We start from the raw sequence: 9,448 nt of genomic DNA, 5'->3' as shown, positions 1-9,448 counted from the left end.
CTGCTTCCTCCCCAAGCCCACAGTTCACTAAGCCACAGATCCTCAAGTCCAGCCACAGTCCATTTTTAGCTCAATCCCATTGAGCCCAAAAGCCCAGAGCACAACTTGAGCTCATCAGAAGACCAAAACAAAAGCCCAAGGTTTAGTTCATTGAGGCCCAGTTCAAGACCAAGCCCAGGTTTGAACCAAATTCAAAAGCTGAGCCCAATTCAATCAATTGTGGGCTTAACCCAAAAGCCTGAACTCACTGTAAGGCCAAAGCCCAGTTACACTTCAAAGACCAACTGAGCCCAAGCTCAGTTCAACCCATTTCAAAGGGTATTCAAAGCCCAACAGCAATTTAGGAACCCAATTAGCTAGAAAACTCAAAACACTCCCAATCTCTGTGGATCGACCCGTACTTGCACGAGCTACAACCGACGACCGTGCACTTGCGGTATTACTGTAGGCCCGCGTTTCATTGCGCTTAATTTTACACGTCCCCGGGCCCACCAAGTTTTTGGCGCCGTTGCCGGGGGAAAAACTTGATGGGCTTTGAAAAGGTCCTAAAAATTATCCCCGGCCAAAAACTTGATGGGCCCGGAGAAGTGTATAAAATTAAGCGCAATAAAAACGGGGGCCTACAGTAATACCGCAAGTGCACGGTCGTCAGTTGTAGCTCGTGCAAGTACGGGTCGATCCACAGAGATCGGGTGTGTTTGGAGTGTTTCAACTATTTGGGTTCCTAAATTGTTGTTGGGCTTTGAATACCCTTTGAGTGAATTGGGCTTAATGGGTTTGTTTTTAACAATGAAATACTTTAGGCCTTTGAATTGAACTGAGCCTTGGACTCAGTTGGTTTGGTCTTGGGCTTTTGAGTTTAGGCTTATGGATTAAGCCCACAGGTTGGTAGGCTTGGGCTTTGATTTTTAATGAACTGGGCTTCAACTTTTGAAAAGGTCCTAAAAATTATCCCCGTCCAAAAACTTGATGGGCCCGGAGAATTGGTAGGCTTTGAAAAGGTCCTAAAAATTATCCCCGGCCAAAAACTTGATGGGCCCGGAGAAGTGTATAAAATTAAGCGCAATAAAAACGGGGGCCTACAGTAATACCGCAAGTGCACGGTCGTCAGTTGTAGCTCGTGCAAGTACGGGTCGATCCACAGAGATCGCGTGTGTTTGGAGTGTTTCAACTATTTGGGTTCCTAAATTGTTGTTGGGCTTTGAATACCCTTTGAGTGAATTGGGCTTAATGGGTTTGTTTTTAACAATGAAATACTTTAGGCCTTTGAATTGAACTGAGCCTTGGACTCAGTTGGTTTGGTCTTGGGCTTTTGAGTTTAGGCTTATGGATTAAGCCCACAGGTTGGTTGAATTGGGCTTTGATTTTTAATGAACTGGGCTTCAACTTTTGGTTCAAACCTGGGCTTGGTAACTGTGGACTGGGCCTTAGCTTTTTGGAATGAGCTGAGCTTTGGGCTCAGTTAGATGGGCCTTTGCTTGGCTGCAGGAAGCAGCAGCAACAACAGCAGCAGCAGCACAAGTGCTGCACAGCAGTAGCAGCAGCTTGGCAGGGGCAACACAGAGAGGGCAACAGCAACAGCAGCTGCAGCAGAAGTGGCAGAGAAGGCAATGCAGCAGCTGCACAAGCAGTGCACAACAGCACAAGGCCAAGAGGAAAAAGCAGTACTGCAGCAGCAGCACAAGGAGGGCAAGTGCAAGAGAAAGAGGTGGTAGCAACAGAATGTACAAGCAATAAAATGCAGCAAGAATAGCAAGGCAGAGGCAGTGAGTAACTAAACAGGGCAGCAACAGGGAAGAAACAACAGGGCAGTGGAATAAGAGAAGCAACAGAGTTGCAGGGCAGTGGAAGCAAAGATGGCAGTGAAGCAAAGACAATGTAATAAAGAAAATAGCTAACAAAATAAACATGGAAGCAACATAGGGCAACACAGGGCAAAAACAAGGAACAAAGCAAGTGAACCAAGGCCTAAGGCCAAGGGCAGGGATGTGGAGAAACTGAAAGTGAGGAAAACTAAGGCAAGAATACAGGCATACTAAAAGAATGGGAAGAGAATTAGCTTGCTATGAGCACTAATTTCTCCCAATGCTCAATCAACAGTGCAACCTAAGCATACACAAGGAATGGAAAGATAATCAGCTTGCTATGAGCACTGATTTCTTCCATTGCACAATCAAATCAAAGCTTCAAATGTATCTAGCCTAGCATTCCATCAAACTAACAGTGCACAAACTTAACACTAAACTAGACATGGCACTAACAGTGACAAAGCAATGAGGATAACTATCAACAGGAACATCACACATTAACAGTGAACAACACTAACAGGAATTGAAAACAAGAAATTAAAACATACACATTTAACATAAGCACATTAACAGGAAAATAACAGGAAACTAAAAGTATGCATATCAACAGGAACATAACAATCATGAACATAAATGAAATTGAACTGAAATTAAAAACATTAACAGGACATGAAAGTCCTGGATGCTGGCTATTCCAAGCATACTTTTACAACACACCCATAGTTCCTATTTATAGTCCACAACACAATTAGGGTTCTACCCAATTTTCCCCCAAAATCAGTGAAATTAGGTTTTTCAAATTACCTAATTTTATGGCACAATTTCTCCCCCATGCGTCGACCCATTCTTCCTCTGACTCTCCTGCTCCATTCCCACGCGCCAATTGCTACTCTAGACTCGCCTAATCGATTGATTTTTCTTCTAGGGTTTCAGAGAAAGGTGAGAAGAAAAATCAATCAAATAGGGGGCTAGAAAAATGGGGGTGATGATAGTAGTGATGGGTTGTGGTTGTTGTGGAGAGTTGGTGGTGTTTGGTGGCGTCAGGGAGTGGTGGTGATGATGGTGGTGCGGCAGGTGAAGGAGGTGGTTCTCTGCTGTGGAGAAGTGAGGGAGGAGAGGTCGACTGTTTTGGGAAGAAGGGTATTATGTATTTGGGTGTTAGGCGGGCGTATCGAGTTTGATGTTCTGCAACGCTGAGTCACTGGATGCGAAGCTGGTAGGTGGATCGGATGGTTCCTCCTGATGAGGTTGGTAGCGACCGTCAGATTTTTTGATACAACGAAGTTAACGGCTCTAGATGGGGTTAGGTGTTGTAGTGTAAGGCGGAGATATCAAACGTTGATGAACAGCAAGGGAGCGACCGTTGGATTCAACTACCATCTAATCTGAAGGCTTGGAATTTCAGCGCTGTGGTGCTTGGTAGAGACTTCAGATTTTGATGCTCTATGAAGGAGCGACCATCGGATGCTTCTGAGAACTGATCTGATGGCTGAGAACGGAGGCGTTTTTGTGTGTAGAAAATGAGGTTGTGCGCACCATTCTTCGCGGTTTCCTTGCGTGATTTCTCCCGGCTTTTCACTACTTTTCTGCTCTTTTCGCTCCGCGACTCATCCGAACTTTATTTATTACCTAAAAATGCAAAATTAATTAATAAAAATATTTATTCTTGAAAACAATGAAAATACAGAATATGGGATAAAATGTAGAATTAATGCATAAAAGATGAGTTAAATGCCAACAAAAAGGGATAAATATATACAATATTTGGCACTCATCAAATACCCCCAAACCTGAATTTTACTTGTCCTCAAGTAAAACAAAACTAGGGAAATCCTAACTATACCACTGTCGCTGGTCTCTCGAATGCATTTAGCGTATGCACTAAGCCTTTTAAACCACTAAGTGTCCCTAGTGGACGAGTTGAAGTCTCGTGAAGGTTTGCTTAGAACGTACCTACAAAGTTCTAGGTCAAAATATAAGCTCAGATTCCATCAAATGTGACATGTGCAAAAAAGTTTAAGCTCACAGCAAAATGGAGATGTCAATCTAGCTATCGAAGGCACAATCCTAGCACTGATAACAAAAAAAGACATGTGATAAGAGTGTAAAGTGTATCTACACATGTGTAAAGAAAGATTTGAAGTTATGACTACTAATCACCAAGAGATAGTTTCTCAGGCTAAGAACTGAGGTCGAAATCTAGCTAGCTGTCCGGACTTTACGAGAATTGTGAATGAGTTGGAGGTATTTCACAATTACTCGCGTTGTACATCAATGGCATACACCCTCCTTGCTTATTACAATAAAACAACAAAATGACTCTTTACATGACTCTTATTTACATTGACTTTTCTCTTTTTATTTTTGGAACAAGAGATGATGGAATTGATAAATACTTGATTTTTTTTTCTTTTTTTTTTTTCATTGAGAAGGAAACACTTTTGATACATATACAAAAGGAAACAAAAGATTACATGACACTTTGCAAGAGGTAGCCCTTTTTGATGCACCCAGTTAAATTCGATGGTTGTCTTTCTTAATGTAACCTCCACCTTCTATCCCAACCAACCAAAGAACAAGCTAGTCAAGTTTCGTTCAGTATTCTAAAGTGATTGGCAATCGTAACTTCCTATCAAACACCTTGAAGATCGAGGCCATACATGTATTGGTAGATCGTGCGCGTGCAAATTTCTTATCACTATGTGAATTGTGCTAGAATCAGGGTGCCTAAATATCTAGACTAAGACTCCTAATAATTATACATATTTGCACAAGAGTCAACATTTCAAGGTAAATGAGCTCCATTTTTTATGATTTTTCATTTTTTAATTTTTTTTTTTTTGAATTTTCAATTTTCAATTTTTTTGGAATTTTTCAATTTTTTCAAAAAAGAAGAAGGAGTTCGTTTTCAATTATGGCAAATTATCATGGTATCTACTCTATACCCCCAAACCTAAACTAAACATTGTCCTCAATGTTTCAAAATATGGAAAGAATTAAAATGCAACATATGGAAAGGGACATGCTGAGTAGAGTAAAAGGAGAGAGAATACCCGATTTCGGCGAAAGCAGAATTAAAACTCCGTTATTCAAGGCAAAAATCCAACATATTTCAGCCGAGATCATATTGGATTAGCAAAATATATACAAAAGGAACAAAAGGGTTTTTAAGAAATTTTATCTACTGGATTATATACAAAAAAATCACCATACACTAACAATCTAAAGAGTTGAGGATCAACCCAAAAGAAAAAGTGTAGAGACAAAAACTTGGCAGGCCTGGAAAAGGGTATAGAAATTTTATCCCCGGGCCAAAAACTTGGTGGGCCCGGAGATATGTATAAAATGAAGCGCAATGAAAACGGGGGCCTACAGTAATACCGCAAGTGCACGGTCGTCAGTTGTAGCTCGTGCAAGTACGGGTCGATCCACAGAGATCGGGTGTGTTTTGGAGTGTTTAGCTAATTGGGTTCCTAAATTGCTATTGGGCTATGAAGCCTTTTGGCTTAAATTGGGCTTTGAGTGCTAATGGGTTTGATAATAATAAAATGAACTGAGCTTGGGCTCAGTTGGTCTTTGAAATGAAAATGGGCTTTGGCCTTAAACTTAGGCTTTTGATTAAGCCTGAATTGGATTGGGCCTTAATAATGAACTTGGGCTTTAGTTTTGGTCTTCTGAGGAGCCCAAGTTGTACTCTGGGCTTGAGTGCACAGCAGAGCAGATGCAAGCAGTAGCAGATGGGTCTAACAACAGTGCTGCAACAAGGGAAAACAACAGCTGCAACAAGGAATGGCAGCAGGAGAGGAAGCAGTGCAGCAGTGGTGCAGCAGCAGACAACAACAAGGGAAGGAAACAATGCAATGCAGCAGTGCAATGCAGCAAGGCAAGAGATGCAATCAACAGGACAAAAGCAACAGGGAAGAAACAACAGGGCAAAAGCAACAGGGAAGAAACAACAGGGCAGTGGAATAAGAGAAGCAAAAGAGTTGCAGTGAAGCAAAGATAATGCAATAAAGAAAATAGCTAACAAAATAAACAAAAGGAAACACAAACAGGGTAACACATGGCAAAAGCAAAGAACAAAACAAGATGAACCAAGGCCTAAGGCCAAGGGCAGGGATGTGAATGAAACTAAAATGAGCAAAGCTAAGGCAAGAATACAGGCATTCTAAAAGAATGGGAAGAGAATTAGCTTGCTATGAGCACTAATTTCTCCCAATGCTCAATCAACAGTGCAACCTAAGCATACACAAGGAATGGCAAGATAATCAGCTTGCTATGAGCACTGATTTCTTCCATTGCACAATCAAATCAAAGCTTCAAATGTATCTAGCCTAGCATTCCATCAAACTAACAGTGCACAAACTTAACACTAAACTAGACATGGCACTAACAGTGACAAAGCAATGAGGATAACTATCAACAGGAACATCACACATTAACAGTGAACAACACTAACAGGAATTGAAAACAAGAAATTAAAACATACACATTTAACATAAGCACATTAACAGGAAAATAACAGGAAACTAAAAGTATGCATATCAACAGGAACATAACAATCATGAACATAAATGAAATTGAACTGAAATTAAAAACATTAACAGGACATGAAAGTCCTGGATGCTGGCTATTCCAAGCATACTTTTACAACACACCCATAGTTCCTATTTATAGTCCACAACACAATTAGGGTTCTACCCAATTTTCCCCCAAAATCAGTGAAATTAGGTTTTTCAAATTACCTAATTTTATGGCACAATTTCTCCCCCATGCGTCGACCCATTCTTCCTCTGACTCTCCTGCTCCATTCCCACGCGCCAATTGCTACTCTAGACTCGCCTAATCGATTGATTTTTCTTCTAGGGTTTCAGAGAAAGGTGAGAAGAAAAATCAATCAAATAGGGGGCTAGAAAAAGGGGGGTGATGATAGTAGTGATGGGTTGTGGTTGTTGTGGAGAGTTGGTGGTGTTTGGTGGCGTCAGGGAGTGGTGGTGATGATGGTGGTGCGGCAGGTGAAGGAGGTGGTTCTCTGCTGTGGAGAAGTGAGGGAGGAGAGGTCGACTGTTTTGGGAAGAAGGGTATTATGTATTTGGGTGTTAGTCGGGCGTATCGAGTTTGATGTTCTGCGACGCTGAGTCACTGGATGCGAAGCTGGTAGGTGGATCGGATGGTTCCTCCTGATGAGGTTGGTAGCGACCGTCAGATTTTTTGATACAACGAAGTTAACGGCTCTAGATGGGGTTAGGTGTTGTAGTGTAAGGCGGAGATATCAAACGTTGATGAACAGCAAGGGAGCGACCGTTGGATTCAACTACCATCTAATCTGAAGGCTTGGAATTTCAGCGCTGTGGTGCTCGGCAGAGACTTCAGATTTTGATGCTCTATGAAGGAGCGACCGTCGGATGCTTCTGAGAACTGATCTGATGGCTGAGAACGGAGGCGTTTTTGTGTGTAGAAAATGAGGTTGTGCGCACCATTCTTCGCGGCTTCCTTGCGTGATTTCTCCCGGCTTTTCACTACTTTTCTGCTCTTTTCGCTCCGCGACTCATCCGAACTTTATTTATTACCTAAAAATGCAAAATTAATTAATAAAAATATTTATTCTTGAAAACAATGAAAATACAGAATATGGGATAAAATGTAGAATTACTGCACAAAAGATGAGTTAAATGCCAACAAAAAGGGATAAATATATACAATATTTGGCACTCATCATGGAGCATGTAGCAACAATCCCATATACCCTGTGAATTTACAGCATTATTAATTAATGCATGACTAGCCTTGTATTTTCTGTGTTGTTCCCGCATAACTCTCATTATTAGTGCGGCATGACGACTGAGTGTTGCTCTCAGCAGAGTAACACAAATCTCCAAGTGTTAATAGTGAGGCATGCACGAAATACCCGTACAGGCCACATCTCTCGGTGTGTTATACTAGCCCTATTGAGCCCACCTCTCTCGGTGTGTTATACTAGCCCGATTGAGCATATATCTCTCGGTGTGTTATACTAGCCCGATTGAGCATATTTGAATCTGGACTGACAGTCTCAGAAACAATCACGACCACGCAAGTTGGCTGCATGATTTAACCAGCCTAGACGATCCTCAGCAGGAGCAGGCTACCATCTTAATGACCACCAGCGGGCCCGTTTATGCCCTGGTCGGTCGAATACATACCACGCCTCCCAAACAACCACCGAAAACCAGCCTAGAGTAGGATGGTTGGTATGGTATGGAGCATCTTGGAAAATATGTACGCACAAGACTTCCAATGTCGGTATCAAACAGATCGCGGCCGTCCAACTTCACCGGCATGGTTGGACGACATAGATCGTCCCATGGCCGGTTCGACAAGCGTTGTCCTGCACACCGGCGGGCCCCCTTCACGCCTGCATAATCGAACACCTCACGACCTAGCCAGGGAGAAGCAAACGCTCGCCCAAAGTTCGGCCGGCGTGATGCTTTAAGGGTCGCAGGAAATTCCACGAAAGGTCTTAATTTGATCACGACCATCCAACCTCACCAGCATGTTTGGATGGCTTAGATCAGACCCATAGCCGTCAGGCAGGTATTGGCATGTTCACCACCGGCCCAATGTGGGCCCCACATGGTCGGCCTCCCCAAAAGAGGAGCGTAGCATGGCTGGACGTTATGCTATTTCAAGACGCTTAATCCGCGACTTACTCCGTTAAGCTTAAAACAGCGATGCTTTGTACATGTTGAATATATTCGATGCATTACATGCATAGAATACACACGACATTTCATAAATATCGACTTCCTAAATAACTTAGTTATTTAATCTAGCATCACATGCTACTTTCTGTGGGTCCCACGATCCACACATTCGAGACATCAAGCATGTCACAAACTGGGGGATACATACTGGGGTATTGGTCTGGCGGTTTACAGCGTACATCGTGCAACGCGCCATCACAAGAACGTGTCAGGAAGACATGGACGGTTAGTGATGATGGGAGAAGTGGGCAAGACTGGTCGTGTGACACTAACACACAACTCCACTACTCCATCACTCCACTTCCTCTACTTCCCATGAGAGACATGGGTTAGGCTCAATGAATTGTATAAATAGGTTCTCCTCCCTATTTCCAAAGAACAAGACAACGAGACAGAAGCCAAGTGTTGATACAATCGTATTCCAACACCAGAACTGATAGCTTTCATTATGCAAGCCAGTTCATCTTTCTGATACAAGTCATACACAGCCAACACCTTCACAATCTCAACACCTTCTTTGCTTCCCTCCCTAAGATCAACCCCATCTCCTTCATTTTGTGACCGAAGCAAGTCTGGAACGACCATTTCTTGGTTTAGGCCAGAATTGTACGGATTGATTTCTCGAATCAAAATCACTCCCGTGAAGTGCATTTGTTTAGGGTTTAGATTCATTTCTCATCCACACACCCCAAATTACCAAAACCGGCAGAAACAGTTTTCACCAATAAATAATTGACGACCACAGTGGGAGATTAATCTCTCGGTTTCAAAATCAATTTTCAATTTCATTTCAATTTGTTCATATTGCAAAATGGTGGATCTTAGGTCTGAATCAGCAACCAATCCCGACGGAGCCAGCGTCGACAACACTCTCGGCGTTGATATCCCGATTGGTGG

Source organism: Papaver somniferum, chromosome 10 (assembly GCF_003573695.1).
Source record: "Papaver somniferum cultivar HN1 chromosome 10, ASM357369v1, whole genome shotgun sequence".
Classification (NCBI taxonomy): domain Eukaryota; kingdom Viridiplantae; phylum Streptophyta; class Magnoliopsida; order Ranunculales; family Papaveraceae; genus Papaver; species Papaver somniferum.
The sequence above is the reverse complement of the archived record's forward strand: the minus strand, read 5'-3'. Positions refer to the sequence as shown.